This window comes from Mesoplodon bidens (assembly GCF_964165515.1).
Source record: "Mesoplodon bidens genome assembly, chromosome: 5".
In the NCBI taxonomy this organism is placed as follows: domain Eukaryota; kingdom Metazoa; phylum Chordata; class Mammalia; order Artiodactyla; family Ziphiidae; genus Mesoplodon; species Mesoplodon bidens.
The window spans coordinates 32684892-32708681 of NC_138161.1; the positions used below are offsets into that span (position 1 = coordinate 32684892).

The 23790-nt window shown below is 35.3% G+C and overlaps 1 protein-coding gene across 1 annotated transcript in view; it reads right to left on the bottom strand.

The window, feature by feature from the left end:
- Window positions 1–23790, bottom strand: part of ROBO1 (roundabout guidance receptor 1) — a 401385-nt gene that overhangs the window by 148774 nt on the left and 228821 nt on the right. The window lies entirely within an intron of this gene.

Below are 23790 nucleotides of genomic sequence, written 5' to 3' on the forward strand. Positions count from 1 at the left end.
ATCAAACATCTATTTCGAAAATAGTTAATACAGTATAATTATCTTCAGTATTTTGTTAACACCAAGAAATCATGAATTATTTGGCATCAATTAGCCTTACATCACAGCTCTGTTGTTTACGAGGTAGGTAATCTCGAACACGTTACTTATTACCTCTGTTTCCATATTTACAAAGCAGGAATGGAAATACACACTTCAATACAAAGTCTAAAAATGCTAGTTACCTTTCTCCCACCCCATTTTCCCCCAGTGTGTAATAAAAGGTGAACAATTTTAGTAATCTAATTTGATACTTAATATGCTCATTGGTATGTTAAGGGCACAGATTGGAAGTGATAAATATTTATCTTTAAAAATCCATTGAATTAAATATTTGATACTACAATTTTGTACTGGAATGAATGTCTTTCCATTTCAATGGCATTTAAAAATACTGTCATGGATGAAGTACTACAATGAAAAAAAAACTTATGATTTCAAAAGTCACCCTTAAATTTTGGTTTCAAAACCCCAAATAAGCTTACAGACTTACAAAATCCTATACTTTTCTCTTACAGTTCTCCACTTTTCCTTCCTCTATGCCAGCTAAGTGTGTGCATACATCTGAGGAAGCCTTAATATCCACTCAACAAAACCATTTTTTAATCTATGTATTACAACAACTTGGGCACAATATGACAATATTAACACTAGGAAAATACCACTTCAAAGAGGAGACATCTGTCCTCATTTTTGGAAAGAACAGTAAAAGGAAAAAGCAAAGGAAATATGATCACACCACACTGTTGTACCTCATAGACACACTATTTACTAATAAAATACACAGACACAAAGATAAGCCTTGCTGAACTGAAAACTGCAGCTACTGTTAGCACATTATAAAAGAACAGAGTACAAAGACTTCCACTATTTATGAACTTACACTACTATTAGGTATTAAGAATACACCACAAATAAAATGTAAGGTTTATAGAAAAAGCAAATGAACTGACCTTAACAAACAGTATGTGTTTTTGCTAGATCACATTATTAATCTAAGATAACACCTCTGAAAATTTTTAACACCCTCGAAACATGCAGAAGTAAAATACTTTTCAAATAAAAATAAATAATTTGCACAACTGTTCTGCTTGGTGAGCTTAAAACCAACTTGGTAACACTATATCTTATTTACAAATTGAGATATCTCAAATAAACCAATGAATAATAAAATATCTTTCAAAAATATCAAAGGTCTAAGTCAGATAAATCAAGGTGTTTTTTTTTTCCATTTACTATGTTATTTGGGTTTTTACAGTATATAATGAAAAGCTAACAAAATGTAATCCATTAAAGATTGTTGCTTAGATAATGCTCATGTAATTATTTTTGCAGCTGTGAAACATAGAACTCTAGCATTGCTTATGGCCACAGGCAGCCTTGCATAAAGTTATGAATTTAAGATTTTTTTCTCTCTTCTATAAAAGCAACTTTTTTTCTTACTTGCCTTGAACATTTCCTTTTGGGGAAAAAATAGTATGTGTCACATTATAAAATGATATGAACTTCTGGTTAAACTATCCAATTTTCTTAATTCATGTGTGTATTTAAGAAATTAAAATAAAAATTGAATTCAAATGACTGGCAGCATCTTGCAGAAAAAACAATGGTATCCATAAATAATCTCAAACACAGATCCTTTCAAGGAAAATCTCTCAGGGCTTCCCTGGTGGCGCAGTGGCTGAGAGTCCATCTGCCGATGCAGGGGACATGGGTTCGTGCCCCGGTCCGGGAAGATCTCACATGCCGCGGAGCGGCTGGGCCCGTGAGCCAGAGGCCACAACAGTGAGAGGCCCGCGTACCCCCAAAAAATAAATAAATAAAAATAAAATCTCTCCTTTTCTTCTGTAACATCTCTACTAATCAAAGTGTATATTCTCAAATGTTTCTTGATTTGAATAGTATGAAATTCTAAAATATGGAACTAACTTTTGAAAAGATTTAATATTAATTTGATAACATAATGTATCCAAGTAGACACCAGCTAAAAAGGTTGTTAAACCACAGTTCATCCTAATATCAAATTTCTTCCATATTTATGTAATTATTTTATGTTTACAGGTTGGTGCATGTAATCTGGCTCAACTGCTTTTCACTTTTTTGCATTCTGTTCAATTAGAAAAAAAACATAAGTTTCATTGAATCTGAATCTCCTGGAAGTTTTCGGTCTGAAAAAAAATGGCCAACTAACGTTTATCCTTTAAAACAAAACATATAATCATTTGTCTTTCTGAAAAACCATACATCAATTTTAATACAGTTCTCAGAATAAGTAAACTTGCTTTCAGAAAAGGATTCTAAAATTCAGTGCTGACTTTGCAACCTCTTTTGGTAGTATTGAAAAGACAGGGACAAAGTGAAAAAATAAGTTAAATGGAAACTTTCAACTATTCTGGAGATTTTAATATTTGTAACACACTCTTTAAAAGCGTTGTGGGAAATTTTAGAACTGAATGACACATAAAAGTATAAAAAGGGCAGGAGTCTTTGACAATATCTAATCCATCCCACAAATAGAGGCAACTGAGTCCCAGCTTTGTCACTAGCTTGTGTTATTTGTCAGGAAGAGACCAGAAGAAAACATCAGTATCCTGATTTCCAAGGCAGTGCTCTTTAAAAATTTTTTTACCATGTCACCATTTTACTGTAAAATGCAATTTCCCTAACCTTTTGTATTTCCAACAAATCCACTCCCTTACTGCAGAAGGTTTGACTTACCAGTGATTGTACATCAGTGCACTGCGGTCTCAAGACTGCCCCATTTTGGTGAGGCTCAAATGCTCCTAAAATTAATTTTGTTCCCTAATCATGTGGCAAACATATGTGAACTATAATACTCTGGCTTCATGAATCACAGAATCTTGGTGTAGTCAGGGGCCTAGGAGATGTGGGACCCAAACTTTTTCTTTTAGAAATTAATAATCTAAGTTTCCTCAGGAGGAGAGGAGCTCATTACATAAATAAGAATAATGATATTGTTAGCAATATAATAATGTTAGCAATGGTTGACGATTATTGAACATTTACTATGTAAGGACCCATGCCAAGTATCCACTCATTTAATCCTCAAAACAAGGCTATGAAAAAGTGACTTTTTTAGTTTCATTTTACGAATGCGGAATTTGTAAAGACAGGAGCAGAGTCCACCAAGGACACTTTTCGATCAACTTGCCCACCCATCTGATCTTAACATTGTATGCACAATTCTAAACATATAGCTATTATGATATCATTAACACTTCAGCCTCTTTCCAGTAGAACCGAAGTGGAGTGAGAAATTTCCCTCTTGACACTCAAATGGCTACATTTGAATATATTGTGTATTCTTGTATCTTCTCAGATTTTTCCACGTTTGGAAGAGGCCACTAAAGATGTTCAGTGGCATACTAAGAAATCATCATACAGATTACATATGTCGTGCTTTTATTATGATTCTTCTCTTTCAACAACAAAATGACTGAAAAAGCTGTACAATAATAAGCATCTTAATTAAATATGGGCATTTTAATTAGAATTTTAATGGGTATCTTGGGAAAAACAGAGGAAGAGAATATGCAGTCCTGGGAATTTATTTTTCTACTTAAAGAGACTACTTTATCAATGAAACCTCGCAGCAAATAGTAGTAAACAGTTGACAGGGGAATGGAAAAAAATGAATGAAACCCTTAAAAATGGGACATATTGGAGGAGAAAATAAATGAGGAAGTGTATTCCCAAAGACAACAGCTTTAAGGATGTTCAGAGACAGCCTGCCTCGGTTACAATGTACAACTTCAATTGCTTTCAAAATCACTAATCACTTCTATTGTCTTTAACTAGCAAGGATTGTATTACTCACTTCTTTGATACTTTTAGTTCATTATCTAAATGTCTACTTAACATAAGTAAATTGTATTTCATTTTAAAATAACTATTATTCTTTCATTGAACACATCTGTACTGGGCACATACTTGGGCGCTTGGCATCCGTGTTATAACATTTGTATTTCTCTTGCAGCACAGTTTACATCAGTGGTGAGGTAGGTCAAGAAACTACATTAATCTTCACCTTGTCAGGAAATGGTAATACAATAGGGTTTATTGCAGGTTATTTTGTATTAAGACATATGCTTTAGGAGCCAGCTAAGGAAGCATATCATAAAGGCATAAATATTTGCATTCTTACTTTTTAAGCTCACAGCATTATCCAGAAGAGCAAAGTGTTATCTGGGGTACAAATGTTTTTCAAAACTAACATTTCTTAAAATAAAATCATAATTCCAAATTTTGAAAAGCATTCCAACCAAAGGGATGAATGTTCAGAAAGATATTTTAACCAATTAAAAAAAAAAACTAAAATGATAACGTATAAAATAATCTTTCATGAAGTATTATCTATTTTATAGCATCATATTCAAAAGCTAAGGCATTTGATATTTAAAATGATGCATGCACACATCAATTCTGTATAAAGTTATGATTTAGTCATGATCATTTCCTAAAGGATACATTTTACTTTTTAAAATTTGACACTGAAAATATCTATGAATGCTCTTCCATAATTATGTCATCTTCCACTTGTGTTTTTTGTAGCATGCAACTTTATTTTGAAACCTCAAATTATACTTTGGTTAAGATCCTGGAAGAAAGTATGCCAGTAAAAGCACCTATTTTCTCAACTACTGCAGCTTTTCAAGATTCACAAACCTCCTATGCTCTACCCTAAGAAAGCAGTACTTTAAAAAAAAATTATACATTCTGAAAAAGTGATAGAGTATGGATGGATGTCAGACATCACTCAATCTTAACTAGCACTGAATACAAAGCCCTGCAAATAGCAAGATAAGTTATTCCCAAAATGAAAGTAATTAATAGCTATGTATTGGGTTTTGTTTTAAACAACATATGATCGAGGAACAGGCTTAAACACAGTTGCATGCCTCTGTGTTCTGCCGGGCGGCAGCAATGGGGCAAGCCATCCTTGCTCTTTTAGTGATTAGAATTACTTCCAGGTTGGGCCCAAGCTTAAACCACATTCCCATTTTGCAGAAACATGGACAGCACAGTGACACTTCCTAGGAAAAGCCCTCACAGCTCTCTGCTGTCAATGTTTCCTGGTTTCATTATTTCACTTCAGGAATCGTGTGTGCTACAAGATGTACCCTAGAGTGTAGTACACTGGCACCAAGTCATCAAGACAAAGGGGTGAAGTTTGGTATGCTCGATTTACGTTAAAACCTATGATGCATTCCAGAGAAAGGCGTACCTCAATAAGGGTCAACATTTAAATAGTTAATATTCAGCAGACTTGCAATCTGGTCGATCATAAAAAATGAACTCCCAACTTTAGTCAGGTTGCTAAAATCATATGTTCTCACTTAAAGATGTCAGTAGCTTACTAGATGTTTGATTTTTATACACTTTCAACTATAAATTAAATGGATTTATTAATGAAAAATGCAGCTTTTGTAAAACACCATTTGATAGAGTATTATGTATAGATAATGTTTATTTAGGAGTCAAAAAACAGAAGTCAGGGATTTTAGAATCACCCCATGTATCCCACCACTATGCTATGATTTTAATAGGTCTATTCACAATGGTTCAGTTATTCCCATACAGAACAGAAAATTTTACACTCCATCTTGCTAGGGTTATTACGAAGGCTAATTATTTAGTGTTTGCACAGGACTTGCCATTTATATGTGCATTACATCTGCAAAGAAGTATTACTATTAGTCACTAGGTGAGGAATTGCCAAATTTCTCAGCTGCCAGTACAAATGAAAAGGAAGACAAAGAATGCCATTGATGAGGGTTTCTAAGTGCCAGAGCAAAAGTCAATTCAGGAGTAGCCTGGCAGGGTTAAAAAACACACAGATAGAATGAGACTATCTGAGGTATGGGACCCTGATTAGGGCAAGAGAGACGTGTTCTTTCTTTTATAAAATCCAACTTTCTATTTAGCGCCCTGCTAAATAGAAATATATATATATATATATATATATATATATATATATAGTCCTTGATCAAAGGAATATACTTATCTATTTATTGTCTGGCTTTTTGTATTCAAATGTCAGCTCCATGAGAACGAGAAGTTTGTTTTTGTCACTCTATGTATCCAGTGCCTAGAATAATGCCCAAGACATAGTAGGCATTCAAAACATAAATATTTACAATACACCTTCTGAATGCTGGGTATTATATCTGAAATAGCGCTAACATCAGCACGAGTCCTACATTCATGGTGTGCAAGGTATGGGAAGGAGACAGACAATAGTCAAATGAACACATGCATAGATACGCAGCTACAATCGTGATACATGACATGAAGGAAGGGATATAGTATTGCTGTGTGAGAAACTAATGAAGGACATGATTTAAATAACAGTTCAACTAAATCCTGAAAAATGAATAGAACTTATCCTATGGAAGTGTATTGCAGGCATAGGACATAACCCAGGTTGAAGAAAAAAACTTTAAGAGACTCAGACTCTGGTTAGTGGGACAGGTTGACACTGGTGCACCATAAGATTGGCAGGGGAAGGAGAGGCCAGATCTGCTGTGCACAACGGTCATGATAAAGGGTCAGCTTTTATTTTAATTCCCATGAGAAGCCACTTCTGGGGTTTTTAAGCAGAGCTGGAATTATCCTATTTAAATATTCATTTTAGTGGCTCTGTGAATGAAACGAAGAGGGAAATAAGAACTGAAGTGGAGAGACCAATTAGCAGGCTATTGTAGTAATTAAGGGGAAAAGATGATGATTATTTTTATACTATTATAATGACACTGGATTTGGTACAAAGGGGAAAGGAGAGGTATACACTGGAGGTAAAAATCAAAACAACTTCTTGAGGGGTTGAAGCTGAAAGAGAGAAAGATGGCAACAGTGATACCCCAGGTTTCTGATTTGAAGAACCGAACGTGCCATTTTTAAGGGATAAGAGGACAGAGAGATAATATACAGACAAATCCTCCTATGAGGAGAACAGAAAAATAAGAAACCCATATTATCAAATTATGTGTACATATGTAAAATTTGATAATTTGGGAGGAGAAGAATAATATGAAAATTGTTTTATTGATTAAAAATACTATGGTTTCAAATTCTGCCCCTTCGTATTTAACACAGGACTCATATTTACCTGTTTAGACCTTTATGCTACTATACTCTAAATCTCAATTGCTAACTCATATCTCTTGATTAATTATATTATAACTATTAGGATGACAAAGTTTAATTTAGTTTGATGCATATCATTTTTATTTTTTTTATTTATTTTATTTTATTTTATTTTTTGTGGTACGCGGGCCTCTCACTGTTGTGGTCTCTCCCGTTGCGGAGCACAGGCTCCGGACGCGCAGGCTCAGTGACCATGGCTTATGGGCCTAGCCGCTCCGCGGCATATGGGATCTTCCCGGACCGGGGCACAAACCCGTGTCCCCTGCATCGGCAGGCGGACCCTCAACCACTGCGCCACCAGGGAAGCCCTGATGCATATCATTTTTAACTGACTGAAAATCTGACACAAAACTAACTGATTTTGATTATATAGGTATATATACAAATATGTGATTATATATGTCTGTATATGTGTGATGTATATGATATATATGATTACTAATAACTGAAATATTGTTTTGATATCCACACTTGGCAGCAAATTAATAAAAACTCACTTAGTCATTTTGTTCAGAGAATATGACAACTCAAAACATTAGGGCATTTTTCTGGACTGCCATCAATTAAGCTTAATTTACTATTTATGTATAAGAGAATCAATAGCATAATAAATGTTATTACATAATTAGAATAATAATTAGAATTTGTCAGAAGTTTCCAAAATCTCTAGAGCATAGTAAAATTCCCTGGAAAAATGCTGCATCATGAAACTATTGAGGATTTATTTGTGATTCACTCATTTGTTCATTCATTCAATAAAAGTACTATTGTGCTAGGAGGTGGTGGCTAATAAGATAAACAAGACATAGTTGATCTATGCTTTCAAGGCACTTATTTGGGTTTTTTCTTTCTTTCTTTCTTTTTTTCTCTTTTGTCACAGAATGCCTTGTTAAACTGAAACTTCAGACAAAGTTTTAACATGCAAAATAGATCATGGGGATAATGTTGACTCCTCCAACTGGGGCTGCCCTGCAGGGGAATTCAGGTCTAGCAGTAAACTGACATATGGGAGGGTACATAAATTTCCCCAGCTCCTATAGCTATATTGTATGTAGCTAGTTAAGTGATAACCCTGGATTCAGGTTTGGACCTGGATTCAGTGGGATACCAGAGCCTACATTTTTAGCACTAAACCCTAGTGTCTTTTTAGGAGATAGATAGATACTCAGACCTGAGTTTGTCTCCTTGGCAGTTTAAGAGAGCACTCCACTTCTGTGCCATTTCGAAATGCATCCAGCTTTCACTGTCATTTCGAACGGAAATGTGGAGTAGTCATTCCTTGCCTCTAAAATAATGCATAATATAGGCCTGTATTACTACAGCTTCTAAAACCATAAACTTATACAATCTAAGTGCAACCTCCCCCACTTCCACCGCCACCCCCAACTGCAAATGAGGACCTGAAGTCAGGCACTAAATAAAAGGAGTCAAGGTTGTACAAATGAGGACCTGAAGTCAGGCGCTAAATAAAAGGAGTCAAGGTTGTACAAATGAGGACCTGAAGTCAGGCACTAAGAGGATTCAAGGTTGTACAAATGAGGACCTGAAGTCAGGCGCTAAATAAAAGGATTCAAGGTTGTACGATGAGGACCTGAAGTCAGGCGCTAAATAAAAGGATGCAAGGTTGTACAAATGAAGACCTGAAGTCAGGCGCTAAATAAAAGGATTCATGGTTCTACAAATAAGGACCTGAAGTCAGGCGCTAAAAGGATTCATGGTTGTACAAATGAAGACCTGAAGTCAGGCGCTAAAAGGATTCAGGGTTGTACAAATGAGGACCTGAAGTCAGGTGCTAAACAAAAGGATTCAAAGTTGTACAAATGAGGACCTGAAGTCAGGCGCTAAAAGGATTCAAGGTTGTACAAATGAGTGACTGGACACAGTAGGACTGATCTTGAAACAACTATTTTTCATACTTTGTTTTCATAGGCATTTTTTGAAGTGCCTGAGAAAGACTAGAATGTTTTCTAATTAAAATATTTACTGGGAAACAAAGGTGGTTGTTAAAAAACAAAAACAAAGCCCCAGGTGTTTCTTTACCTTCTCAAACTCCATGCCAGCAGCTAAACAGGAGAAGGGCTAAAAGCAGTTTTCAGATTTTATGGGGGTCTAATGGCAACAGTCTCAAGGGAGAAAAATCCTCACAGTTTAAAATGATCTCGTTAAAACCTCTCCAGTAACCGGGAAGAGCCCGAGAAAATAGTTATTGGATTTAAAAACAAAAACAAACAAACAAACAAAAAAACCCAACCAAACTATTCTCCCTAATGTATCTTAGTGCAGCATAATTAATATTGCCCATTATAAACATCTCCCCCTAACCCCCAATGAAAGGAATATTTAAGTGACAGGAAAAAACTAGGTCTAAATAGCACACACACACACAGACATATCAACTAAACAAAGGAGTCTTTAATTGGTGACAATCTGCCCTAAATCACTGTTACTATTCCCCAACATAATAAGTTTCAGATCTGTTAATTCCTCGTATCTTCCCCTATCACTGGGCTGTCCGGGGTTTCAGAATAATAATGCCAAGTACCTAACAGAGCTTTCAATCTCCAAGGAATATAACAAACATGCAATTGTGTAGCTGTGTGAGCTGCCTTTTCCTAACAAACTACACAGCCCTTGGGAGAGTTCACTCAGCCCTCAACTCTTTGGCAGACAAAGTTTACGATCTCTTTTTGCTGATAGCTGGAGTCATGCTAACAAGCCTTGCCTTAAGGTACTAGGGATTAAACTGGTAGAAAAGCAAATCATTTTATAATTCTTATTAACCATTGCTATCTTTACCAATAACTCTCAGCGTTTTACATAATATAAAATGTGTGCCTCCTAAGGAAGTATCAGATGCAAAAGAAACAAATATTGAACGTGATAAAACAATGCAATAAAAATAATTATTGCTCTATAAAAATGAAAACCTAAGGGGAACCCACAAGCAAGGACATTTTCAGGTACCTCAGTTTTAGAAATGATATATATATATATAGGGAGAGTGAGAATCTGGAAAATGTAAAACAACCATACCCCATACACCTTTGAAATGTACAGGTATTTTGGTTTGAAGACCACTTGCTCTAAAATGGCTAAGCCCTCACACCCACTAATCTAGTCACCAGCATTAAAGAAGTTAGCAACTCATCTCTATTACAATGGGAGCCACGACCTAAAGCATGTACAGAACCTCATGAATACACATGAATTATCTTCCTTGAACAAAATTTGGTTAAATTTCATAAACTTAAGCTGATGCTGACATGGTTTATATGCTTAATTGTAGAATTTGAAGTTAAACAATCCAAACCAAACGTAATTATTTTGTTCACTGGGTTGAGTAAATTATCTATGACCTAATAGATCAAAGTACAATTTCAAATGATCAGTAGTCAAAATGGGAATCAAATAAGCAAAAACCTAGCCTCATGGGTGAAGAGGGCCAAATGCTTCTCTGGAGATTTTAAGACCTCTGCTTATAATGAGGAACAAATGGTTCCTGGGACCAGGTTAGCTGACCAGTTCTTTAAAATACACTACAACCAACTTAAAGAACTATAAAACAATTAGCTACTTTTAAGGGGCTCAAATAAATACAAAGAAACCTCTCAGTTTCTCTGCAATACTGGCAAGCTTGGGATTACTTTTCTTCTTTAACAGACCCCAGTTGGAACAGCAACATTTCTTGTAAACTAAACAAATGTATAAGGTTTTGTTTTTCCACAATGAGCAGCTGTAACTTCTGCTTTTCTATTTTAAAATCTTTTTTTGTTTTTTAAGTGCTAAAAGTTGTTACTATTTTTTTAACCAAGTAGTTTATAGCTAGTCAATAAAATCTCTGATGATCATAAAACTTTTGTCTGTTTTCTAAATATTTGCTAGGCTCCCTGACATATATGTAATACAAGTTCTCTCTCAATCATCAGCACTTCTTTAACTAAGAGTTACAATAAAAACTAAACAAAGAATGACAACTTGGGGCTTCCCTGGTGGCGCAGTGGTTGAGAGTCTGCCTGCCAATGCAGGGAACGTGGGTTTGAGCCCTGGTCTGGGAGGATCCCACATTCCGCGGAGCAACTAGGCCCGTGAGCCACAACTGCTGAGCCTGCGCGTCTGGAGCCTGTGCTCTGCAACAAGAGAGGCCGCGATAGTGAGAGGCCCGCGCACCGCGGTGAAGAGTGGCCCCCACTTGCCACAACTAGAGAAAGCCCTCGCACAGAAACGAAGACCCAACACAGAAAAAATAAATAAATAAAAATTAAAAAAAAAATCTTTAAAAGGAATGATCCCTGAAAGTATAGTCTTGAAAAATGCTTTCTTAAAATGAGAACTTTCCAATACGGAAAAGAAAGTTTTATGGAAAAAAAAAAAAAAAAGAATGACAACTTTAGCTATCAATTTTAATCATGTATCCTTTATCATCTACTGGAAGGATATACAAAAACTGATTATTAATAGTGTATAACCTTCTAAGTTGAAATTTATAATAATTCAATTGACAAAATAAGGCACAATTGCTGACATAATAATTTTAAATCCTCATAAAACTTTGATGCCTAAAATCAATATTATAAATTTTTATGTACAAAAATCAACATTTTTTCACACTGTAAAATTCAGGATTTTAAAAGTGAACTTGATGCTAAGTTAATTTAATGTTCCTATCTTTAATCATGTATATTGAGTCTCAAAGAGCTCAATTTCATTAAAAATCTACATAGCTGAAATTCACATTTATTTTCAAAACAGGACTATTTTCTTTATCAATAATGATGCAAGAGTACATTATCCTGATAAATCATAAATTTTTCTAGCTCTAAATATGCTTTCTTGACTCTTTTAACAGATATCTTAGGCTAATATATAAAGGGTCCACTTTAAATGCATGATTATTTTTAACTGACAATGACTTGTAATTTAATAGAGATGAAGTTCAGAACTTGCAGACATCATAGAGGAATAACAAGGTCTTCATGAGCAAAAAGCTGATCAAGTAAAGGATTATTTACTAGTTTAAAAAAAGCATGGCAGCTCTGTGCTTTGTGACCACCTAGAGAGGTGGGATAGGGAGGGTGGGAGGGAGGGAGATGCAAGAGGGAAGAGATATGGGAACATATGTATATGTATAACTGATTTACTTTGTTATAAAGCAGAAATTAACACACCATTGTAAAGCAATTATACTCCAATAAAAATGTTAAAAAAAAAAAAAGCATGGCAAACATCAAATAGCCCTTTGACCTAAATACCAAAAGGCAGGAAAATAATGAAATTTAAAACACATTGTTAAATGGGAAGGAAATCTAAAAAAGAGTGGATATATGTATACGTATGACTGATTCACTTTGCTGTACAGCAAGAAACTAACACAACATTGTAATGCAACTATACTCCAATAAAAATTAATGAAAAATAAATAAACTTAAAAAAATCACATTGTTCCTACTCTCAATAATATTTTACTTGCTATTTTATTTGGTTAAACATTTTCAAATTCACTGTTTAAAAAGAGAAGTTTATGTGAACATATAATAATCTGTGATATATATCATTTAATGTTCCAATGTCACTATAAAAATGATGTGCTAAATTAAATTAAATTAATTTTTTCTTTTGTGTTCTCAAGAGCAGAACTAGAGAGAAAAGTCTTTATTTGAGTTATGCATACCAATTTCTTCTTTAACTTCAAAAAAAAAATAAAGGTCATGACCAACATTTCATATAAGGAAAAATCAGCTAGGTTTAACTTTTATGATTGAAAGTATAACATTTTAAGAATTACTAACTTTATTGTCTTTACTAATCAAACTACTAACATTTAAATAATAAAAATCACACTATTCCTCTTTGCTTAGAAACAAAAGAATCAAAGAAAGGCATTTCAAAGCATCATAACCAGAAAAGAAAAAACACAACCAGTAATTACACAATGTTCCAGGATTTGAGGGAATCGTAGACATACTGAAAAAAGGTAATTAAATATAGAAGAAGAAGATGAAATAAGCACCCTGCAATATGATAAGTGACACAAGAGACATGATTTTACTCCCAAATACTGTAAATAACTGACAGCTCCTACAACCATAATTAATTGATCTAAGTAACACTTGAAAGAAACATATTACCATATTTCTAACAAGGATAAGAGCTGGCTCAAAGTCAAGATTGGCAATTAAAATAGCCTATCTGGGGCTTCCCTGGTGGCACAGTGGTTGAGAGTCCGCCTGCTGATGCAGGGGACACAGGTTCGTGTCCCGGTCTGGGAAGATCCCACATGCCGCGGAGCAGCTGGGCCTGTGAGCCATGACCACTGAGCCTGTGCGTCTGGAGCCTGTGCTCCGCAACGGGAGAGGCCACAACAGTGAGAGGCCCGCGTACTGCAAAAAAAAAAAAAAAAAAAAAATGATACCTGCTCTTCATCTTCCAACTCCACCTAACTGATTGCCTACCTTTTTGTTTATTCATTTTTTATTTTATTTCAGTTAACAAACATTTGAGCTCCTACTACTGGGAGCCTTTGAAAAACAGTCTCCATCTATGATGCTGCCAATGTTGAAGCCCCCTGTTGGACTTGACTCCAGGGGAACTCCTCAGCCAACCCTCCCTTCCCACTTCCTTCTTCAGCTCCTACTGCATTTCATACCTGCTACCCCATTTCCCACTTCTTAACTTAGGCCTCAAAGACTGGAAGTCTGTACATAAAGGAATTTGAAACCAACATAGACAGTGTGAGTAGTTTAATCAGTTAAGGTTAGTATATAAAGTAAAAGTTTCATAGGGTGGAGGTGTAAGAGATAATTATGCACTAAAAGATTTAATTTTAGTTAGAAGCTACAAATAAATAGAAGTTGAATGTGGATTTTCTTTTTTTTTTCCTCTGTGGAATTCTTTTTTTTATTGAATATATTGACATATAACATTGTGTAAATTTAAGGTGTACAACATGCTACTTTGATACATTTAATATATTGTAATATGACTGCCAAGGTAGCCATATTTCACATTACATAATTATAGTACAACATTGTTGTCTCTATTCTTTATACTGTGCATTACATCAATATGGCTTATTTACTGCTCATTGCAAGTTTGTACCATTAAACAACATCAATTTTATCCCCTACCCCCCAACCCCTGGTAACCAGAATCTTACTCTGTTTTTTATGAATTTGACTTTTTTAGATTTCACATATAAGTGATATCACACAGTACTTGTCTTTTTCTGTCTGACTTGTCTCACTTAGCATGATGTGCTCAAGATCCAACCATGTTGCTGGAAATGGGTGTGGATTTTCAATAGATAACTCTGCTTCATCTTAAATGCAAAGGAAAAATTCTAATAGATTTTCAACTGAATTCAACAGAGAAAGATTTAGTGAAATGTTTTAAAGTTTTATACTTTGGAGGCAGGAGAGAGAGAAAAGATAAGCAGCCCACACTATACTCTGTGATCTTATTTCATATGTTTATTGTTTTGAATTATAGAATGTTTTAATTAAAAGGAACTTAGTGATCTTTTTAGCCCATGTCTGCTTCACTTTACAGATGGGAAAACTGAGTTCAGCAAGGTTTAATGCTATTAGAACCCAAATAGATTAAGAAAGCCCATTGACTTCCAATTAGACTATCATTATCTATTGACAACTAGAACAGAATCCAAAGATAACGAGCTTCTAACTGCAAAAAAAATTTTTTGTTGAATTTGAGATGGAATTTAGAGTATTTCTGAAGCAGCTTTAACTGGGGCTTTAATTGAAAGTCCTTGTCAGTCACAGGATTTGCTCAAGGTGGTTCACTGGGGAGGGGTTGCTTATTTTGTAGTTTTCTTGCTAGCTCAGTCGCAGAAACCCAACAATAAGGAGAGAATTATATTAATATACTAAGTAATATCACTGTAATAAGCATTAACCACATGAAGAAATTAACTGAACCCATTCTTATAAACACCATTTAAAAATTTGGTACTATATATGATAGTTTACTTTCAGTTTTGAAAACCTTCAAGCTTAGGAATTTCATTCTTAGGCTCAAGAATTTAGGTTGAAGACAATGTCATCATAATCTCCACCTGTCACAGAGATATAAGGCCTATACTGATAAAATAAATGGTTCATTCTGTCATCATGACAGCTATAAAAAGTGACAGCTCTCCTAAGACTGCATACTTACTTTAGTTTGATAGGAAAATGTACGAAAAACAGTTTGAGGGTTTGAGTGGTGTTTTTTTAAGTAAAAGACTTAATATATCAGGAAAGTATGATTGTAATTTGATTCCAATCTTAACACCTCATCAATGGATCAATGTATATTTTGGATTTTTTTCAAATGCGTATTAAGGTACTGCATGATTAAAGAGGAACACTTCCCTATTCATTTTTTTTTTTTTTTTTTTTTGCGGTACGCGGGCCTCTCCCTGTTGTGGCCTCTCCCGTTGCGGAGCACAGGCTCCGGACGCGCAGGCTCAGTGGCCATGGCTCACGGGCCCAGCCGCTCCGCGGCATGTGGGATCTTCCCGGACCGGGGCACGAACCCGTGTCCCCCGCATCGGCAGACGGACCCCCAACCACTGCGCCACCAGGGAAGCCCCCGCATTAATTTTTATAATAATTTCAGCTCTTCCTTCAAGTTCTGAATATGTAGATATGATGGGATATTGCTGTTGCCTACCCGAAATCTTTCAGGGAAGGCAAATAGCTCTTTCATTTGGAACTGGGTCCAATCTAGCATTTTGATTATATGTGGAAGAGAGGACTGATCTTAAAAAGTTCGCTTGTATGTCAAACTTTACAGGGGGAATAAAAGTGATTATTTCAAAAATCATTTAAAATTTAGAAACATTAAATTTATTATGAAGATAAGTTTGATAAAAGTACTTATAATTCTATATATACAGCAATCTCAGTGGTTTTACTAAGAAAATTACCTTAAACTACAAAAATACATATTTTTTAACTTAAAAAAGCTACTTCATAATCTTTTTACTACGGAAAAGAGTAGAAGAAAAACTGTCTTAAAGTCTTTATAAAGGGAAAGAGAAAATAAAGTATATTTTTAGATTATTCTAGTAATCATTACTATCTAACAGAGTATCACACTAATAAGGTGGTCTTTGGAAATGCTGTATAGTGTAAGATAAATATACGAGCAAGCCAAAGATTTCGTCTCATTTTATCATGTACTTTAATAGAGGGCAAAGCTAGTTAAACAGATGGCACTCAGGATTTCTCAATGAATTCAGCATCTGTGTGTACATGTTGCATAAATGCCAATTAAAATGTGTCCAAGTAAATTTACATCCCTTGCTGATAGAAAGTAAGCCAATCTTGCTGGCTCAGGATCAGGGTTAAACTTAATCATCTGCTGAACTTGCAGCAAGTTGCTCTCAAATTGTACAGAAATTCCCAGTGAAAAAATAAAAACAGAACTCCTATTGATTTGTATTTATTTACATTCATAACTCATTTCCAAAGCCTTGGGCTAGAGCTCAAAGGGAAAAAATGTTACTATTTGTATGACTTGGCCAACTACACTTTTAACTGTATTTCTAACAAATACCTCTTTGATTAAAATGCCTGCCTGAATAAATTTTCCTAACCTCCTCCTTGCAACTTCCTAGCTGAGATAATTTTGTTTAAAAATTATCCTTTCAAAATGATCTTGAACAAAGGAAAAAGGCATGTAGCAGTTGGAATATCATTTATATAGGAAAGAACAGAATCTGCTTCAGGGTGACAGGCAGCCATGAAATTATTTGAAACAATTCCTCCTAGAGGAATATAAAAATGGCTTCACCTGACATCTCTTTGGCTCGATATTTTTCTGCAGCACCTGCTCACCCCCAGTTAATATGTAGCTCCCTAAAGCTTTTTTAGGCTGCGTTAGCCTTGCTCTTTTTGAATTTCAAACTTTCAATACCCACATTACTCATTCTAAAGAGAAATTTTGGACTTGCTATTAAAAATAGGCACCTCATTACAAGGGACTATTACAAACATTAAATATAATGTTCTTTTTAAAATAAAGTAATAAAATGCTCAAGATAAAATGTTAATTGAAAAAAGAAAGCATATAAAAATAGGTATGACTCAGTTTCCGAAAGTACGCTCTATAAAACACTAGTTCAAAGTGATCCTAATATGTATTTGCTTAAAAAAGTAAGACATTTATGTTTGGAAAATGTCATATTATAGCCAACCTTTGGAAAATTACACCATTCATTAGCATATTAAAAGTACTGTGAAGTCCTACAATAAAAAGAAACTCATTTAACTTTGTTGCCCTAGTATTTTCCAAACACATTTGACCATGCCAACTTTACTTCGTTAAGTTTTATAAATTACTTGAGGAACATCAGTGCCCTCTTTCTAAAATAAAATCCTTAGTAATATACTTTGGGAATGGACAATATAAAATATGTTTCTAGTTTTGCAAAAAACATAAATATATATGAATATATGTAGAAAGCAGAGGCATAAAGAGAAGATAAACTATTAAGAGTAGTCACTTCTGAGTCATGAGATTATGATTTTTTAATCTTTGCCTTTGTACATTTGTGTCTGATTTTTCTAATATAGTGAACCTATATTGTTTTTATAAGAGAGAAAAACATACATTGTACTAAATGCATCTTATTTCATATATTGCATAAGTATACATGATATCATTTCTCATCCCTCTACTACAAATAGCTAAAAATCTGGCATTTTGTATATGGAAGGCTTTGAATTAAGAACTGAATCTCATTTGATCCTCACAAAGGCTGATGAAAAGTTTTCACTATTTTACCAATGAGGAAACTGATATTTTGCTTTCTATATGGGGTAATCAGGATCCCATCCTAGGTCAGTCTTGTGTCAAATCCCATACTTTTAAACACTAAGCTCTGTTAAAACCTTGAGGACAAGAATTAGGCTTCATATTAGATATTCCCAAAGTATATCAAAAATAGTACCATATGATAATAAGCAAATAAAACTAATACTTAACACATTCAACATTAGGTGGAAGATGTGTGTGTGTGTGTGTGTGCATGTTCTAAATAATAACACTAACATTTAATGAGTATTTTATGCTGTGCTAGGAACTGGGCTAAAATTTTATTATACATTAATTTCATTAATTCCCACCAGAACCATATGAGTTTAATATTATTATTATCACAACTTATTGGTGATAAAACTAAGAGGTATAGACGTACAAAAACCAGGATACACACCTTATCAGTTTAATTCTAAAATCAGGGTTCTTACTCAGTAAATCAGTGTAATACCACAGGAGGGATGCTTTGTTATCCCAATATGCTCTTTTTAAATTGTGTTCTTTTCTTTTTTTTGGAAAAAAAAAGCTCAGAAGGCAAATTTAGTTCAAATTTCTTACATCAGTATATAGATGTTTATTCATTCTACTCATTTTTTTTCTTAAAATGATGAAATTAAACTGTTTTCCCAGAGGGATGAAAAAATCCATATCATAAATATACTTAGATTTTGATAAATATCTAAGCATCTCTTTAAAAAAATACGGTTCAAAATAAAATGGTAAAGGCCTCCCTGGTGGCACAGTGGTTGAGAATCTGCCTGCCAATGCAGGGGACATGGGTTCAAGCCCTGGTCTGGGAGGATCCCACATGCCACGGAGCAACTAGGCCCGTGAGCCACAACTACTGAGCCTGCGCGTCTGGAGCTTGTGCTCCGCAACAAGAGAGGCCGCGATAGTGAGAGGCCCGCGCACCGCGATGAAGAGTGGCCCCCACTTGCCACAACTAGAGAAAGCCCTCGCACAGAAACGAAGACCCAACACAGCAAAAATAAATAAATTAATTAACTCCTACCCCCAACATCTTAAAAAAAAAAGTTCTCAGCAGAAGAAAAAAAAATTAAAATTAAATTAAAATGGTAAAAAAAAATATTTTATGGAGCTGTATTCTATGATTTTCTGACTTACAGATTTGGACAGGAAAGAAAAAAACTCATGATGGGTGGGTTTACACTACACTCAGCATGGTGTACTAGATAATCCCCAAGCATCCTTTTTCATTAGCTATGTCTTCTCCCTCTATTCATCCTTAGGAAACTGTATCTGACACAATGAGTGCACAAAAATGTTGGTTGCTATCCTTAATACACACGACAGAGTTCAGAACACACTACCCATGAATGGCACATTGAATATTTTAAGATGAAGGAATTTGAGAAATGGCAGGTAGAATAAGGACCCTCTGACCTCCCTCTGCTCCACTGAAGCATAAGACCCTTATGTGAGAGGTGCATCTTATACCTGCAAGAAAGGAGAATACTTACTGCTGAAGATGGAGGGCCATTGAGAGGGACCTGAACTAACAGACCTTGCTTATTTCCATCGACTTTACTATTCTTAGCTCACACCTATTTGTCCTATCATGTTTTTCATGACTTTCTACCCTTCATCAGACCTAGTATAAAAATGCTCAGGTTTAACTGCTTCTTTAGGTTTTCATTTCCTTATGAAGACTCCCGTGACATGTAAAACATATTAAATAAATGTGTATGCTTTTCTCCTATTAATCGGTCTTTTGTCGGTCCAATTTACAGGGCACCAGCCAGAGAACATAGGAGGGTAGTAAGAAAAACAATTTTTCCTCCCCTACACATCTTATTAGTTTTATGACTGAACTGCTTTAATATTAAGTTTAATTTCCATCTTGGTATCTTCACTAAGCTTCAATGCCTTGTTTATCTCTGCATAGCTGGGGTCTAGCTCTGTTTCTTTTTATAACAAGGACCTAAACACATTTTTTTTTTTTTTTTTTTTTTTGCGGTATGCGGGCCTCTCACTGTTGTGGCCTCTCCCATTGCGGACGCGCAGGCTCAGTGGCCACAGCTCACGGGACCAACCGCTCCGCGGCATGTGGGATCCTCCCGGACCGGGGCACGAACCCGTGTCCCCTGCATCGGCAGGCGGACTCTCAACCACTGCGCCACCAGGGAAGCCCAACACATTTTTTTTGAATGAATAAAATAATCCCATTTGATCCCTAAAACAATCAAGGGAGGTGTGCTCATTTTTTTTGCTCATTTTCTAAGTTAAGAATTTTGCCCAAGGAACTGTAGCTAGTATGTGGCAGACCAGGCCTAACTCTAGGTGTGTCAAATTCCACAGCCAAGTCCTTTCCATTTATCTGTTCACTATCATTTATTTCAGCTCTGAAACTGAATCAGAAAAACAGCAACAATCAAAAGTAATTACACAATTTAAATATTCCCACCATCTTTAGTATTTTCAAGGGTCACAATGATCCTTTAAGCTAAGCTTAAATAAAAAACTCCTTTAAATGTTTTATGCTTTATTGCAACAAAGATACTTGCTAAAACAACCTTTAATAAAAAATGATAATAAACAATAAGGATTTACTGTATAACACAGAGAACTACATTAATATCTTGTAGTAAACTATAATGGGGCTTCCCTGGTGGCACAGTGGTTGAGAGTCCGACTGCCGATGCAGGGAACACGGGTTCGTGCCCCGGTCCCGGAAGATCCCACATGCCGCAGAGCAGCTAGGCCCGTGAGCCGTGGCCGCTGAGCCCGCGCGTCCGGAGCCTGTGCTCCGCAACGGGAGAGGCCACAACAGGGAGAGGTATATACATACACATACGTTAACTGAATCACTTTGCTGAACCTAACACAATATTGTAAATCAACTATACTTCAATAAAAAATGATAATCTATCACTTGAAAATATCAGAGGAAGCACACTTTAACTTCTATAACCTGATAAGCATTAGTTTTTATAAAATGAATAAGAAAAGGAATATGCAGTTCAAATTTTGCTCCCTGCTCAATAAGTTTATAAACAACAACCACTAATACCAACAGTCTCCAAACTATCCCTATATAGGCAAAAACATTTACTCTGTATAGGCAAAAACATTCAGAAATGACCTTCTATTTGCCTTGCGAAGTATTAATGACTTGAAAAAGTATTCAGTGTTTACCGTTTAATAAATTTCTATCAAACATATATTTAGTCACTATCCACTGTTAATTTGAAAATACTCTTCAAAGCAAATCATGAAACTTAAACTTTACTTATAATTTTAATTTACTGGAGTGGATGTTTTCCAATTTTCCTACATTTAGTATTTGACATTTCTGATTTTTATGTATCATACACTTTGAAGAAATCCATTATGTGTGCATATTCCTTTATGCAGGATGCCAACTTGTAGCCATCATAAAACAAAGCTGATTAACTGGTAAACCATCCAATAAAATTCTATCTTTTGGTCAGCTTAACTTAAAAGAAGTTTTTCCACTAAATTGCACAGATGAACACCAATCTTGGACAATTATATCCCACTAGCTCATGTGAGTAATTGCTAGGGTGGAAAATTGAAGCGAGTATGAAGATACAGATGTTCATTTTTCAGATGACCAAAATAAGGGGAAAAATGTTCTTTTCCACGCTGAATTCTGTTTATATAATACATTTTGCTCTATTTACACTTTTCTATGGAGTAGAAAAAGTATTAAAATAGAAAGACAAAAATGGCACAATGGAAGAACAAACTGAGCCCAGATTATTATTTTACACTTTTCTAAAGTTTAAGTAAAATAATTAAAATGAAATGAGACAGGTGAGACTACTAAATCATGTACTACAGGACCGCAGTTATGCTTTTTGAATTAGCCCTTCACTCAACATACAATAATGTAGTCAGTACTCTTTACAAGAAGGCACAGTTACAGGAAAAGTAGCAACAGTATCTTCCTTTAAATATGTGCAAAGATTGTTCTTCAACTTGCTGAGAACAAAATACAAGCTATCCCAGCTTCAAAGCATTCAGAACTTTTCTAACAAGCTCACCTAGTTTTGTTTTTTTTTTGTTGTTTTTTTTTTGTGGTACGCGGGCCTCTCACTGTTGTGTCCTCTCCCGTTGCGGAGTACAGGCTCCGGACGCACAGGCTCAGCGGCCATGACTCACGGGACTAGCCACTCCGCGGCATGTGGGATCTTCCCTGACTGGGGCACGAACCCGTGTCCCCTGCATCGGCAGGCGGACTCTCAACCAGTGCGCCACCAGGGAAGCCCTCTCAGTGTGAGCTGCTGTGCTTTCATGCTACTTCACTATAGTTTAGTCCTCTGGACCCAGTTTTGCCCTGTTGTTTACTGCAAAATTATTGTCTGGGAATCATTTTTGGACTTCTATTGAAAAGTGGTTTTTTTTTTCTTAGCCGCCTTAGCTCTTGTTTTAACCCATCTCTGCTGAGGTCTGTGCACAGACTGCTCCCACAGCTTTCTCGATGGTTGAGAGCTAGCATCTCATTTCACAGGATTGACAGAGAAGACAAGTAGGGAGCACAGCACATTCCATGTAAGTACAATCTACTCTTCTGAATTTAAGACACACTTATGGAATCAGAATCTTGTCCTATGGTTATATGTTATTACATTGTACTATATTATAGGCTGTTATATCTATTTTTTTAATTGTCTCTTTTCCCCACCTGTCTCATACCCCAAGAAAGCTTTGGTCCACAGAACATAGAGTGGCATCAAGGACAAAGTAGCCACTTAATAAGTACTGTACAATGAATGACTGAATTAATGAACCTCATATCCCCCATCAGGCACTCTTCTGTGTGAAGAAATCCTTTAATAGTGTTTCCATGAGGAATTAGCCCTTGGGGGCCCTTAATACGATTGTATAAACAACAAGAAATAAACTTTTGGCTATAGCTGGCAAAAACTACACTCACCTGCTGACATTGGTATTTTCCTTTCCAAATTTATTTATATTAAACTAGACTGTATAAATCTGGATAGAACAGTGTTTAAGAGCAGAGACTGTGGAGCCAGACTGCCTGGGTAAGAAACTTGGCTCGGCCGCTTACTTAGTATATGACTTTGGACAAGCTGCTTAACTGTTTTGTGCTTGAATTTCTTCATATATATAAAAAAAGAAGAATGAAATAGATTGATATTAAGATTGATAATAAAAACTATCAGAGAATTGCAAGGATTAAATAAGTTACTATATGTGACACATTAAAATAGTGCCCAATGAACTGAATGACAGCTACAAATACCAGCTAGATATTATGGTAAATATTAATGTGGTTAATATTAATATAATAGTGAATTCTATTTCTAGGATAATTACTATTATTATTAATCCCATTGGGAGACTGGTTAGATTGAACTAGACCCTAACGGGTTGACTGTTTTTTGGTGGACAATAACATTTGTTTATTGATTATGGAAAGTTAAGGACCAAACTCCTGGTATGTGCTAACCCGATTAAAATATAAACTATGTAGTTACCTTCAGCTATTAATTAAAACAGCATCAGTAACATCTTTATATAAAAAAGCTCTCCTAACTGATTCTACTAAGAAACATTAACTTCTAATGAAAGGATGGCAAGGTTCAAGAAAAAGCACACAGCAATGTCAAATTGAGAAGGATTTTAAAATGTGGGTCAAAAGACACACAAAAATAGAAGAAATGGAAGGCTCATGAAGACACATTTAGGCTGCGTCACAATTTTCTCCAGTGCATATACACAACAGATGTCATCTGGTACTACATTATTCTTACTACT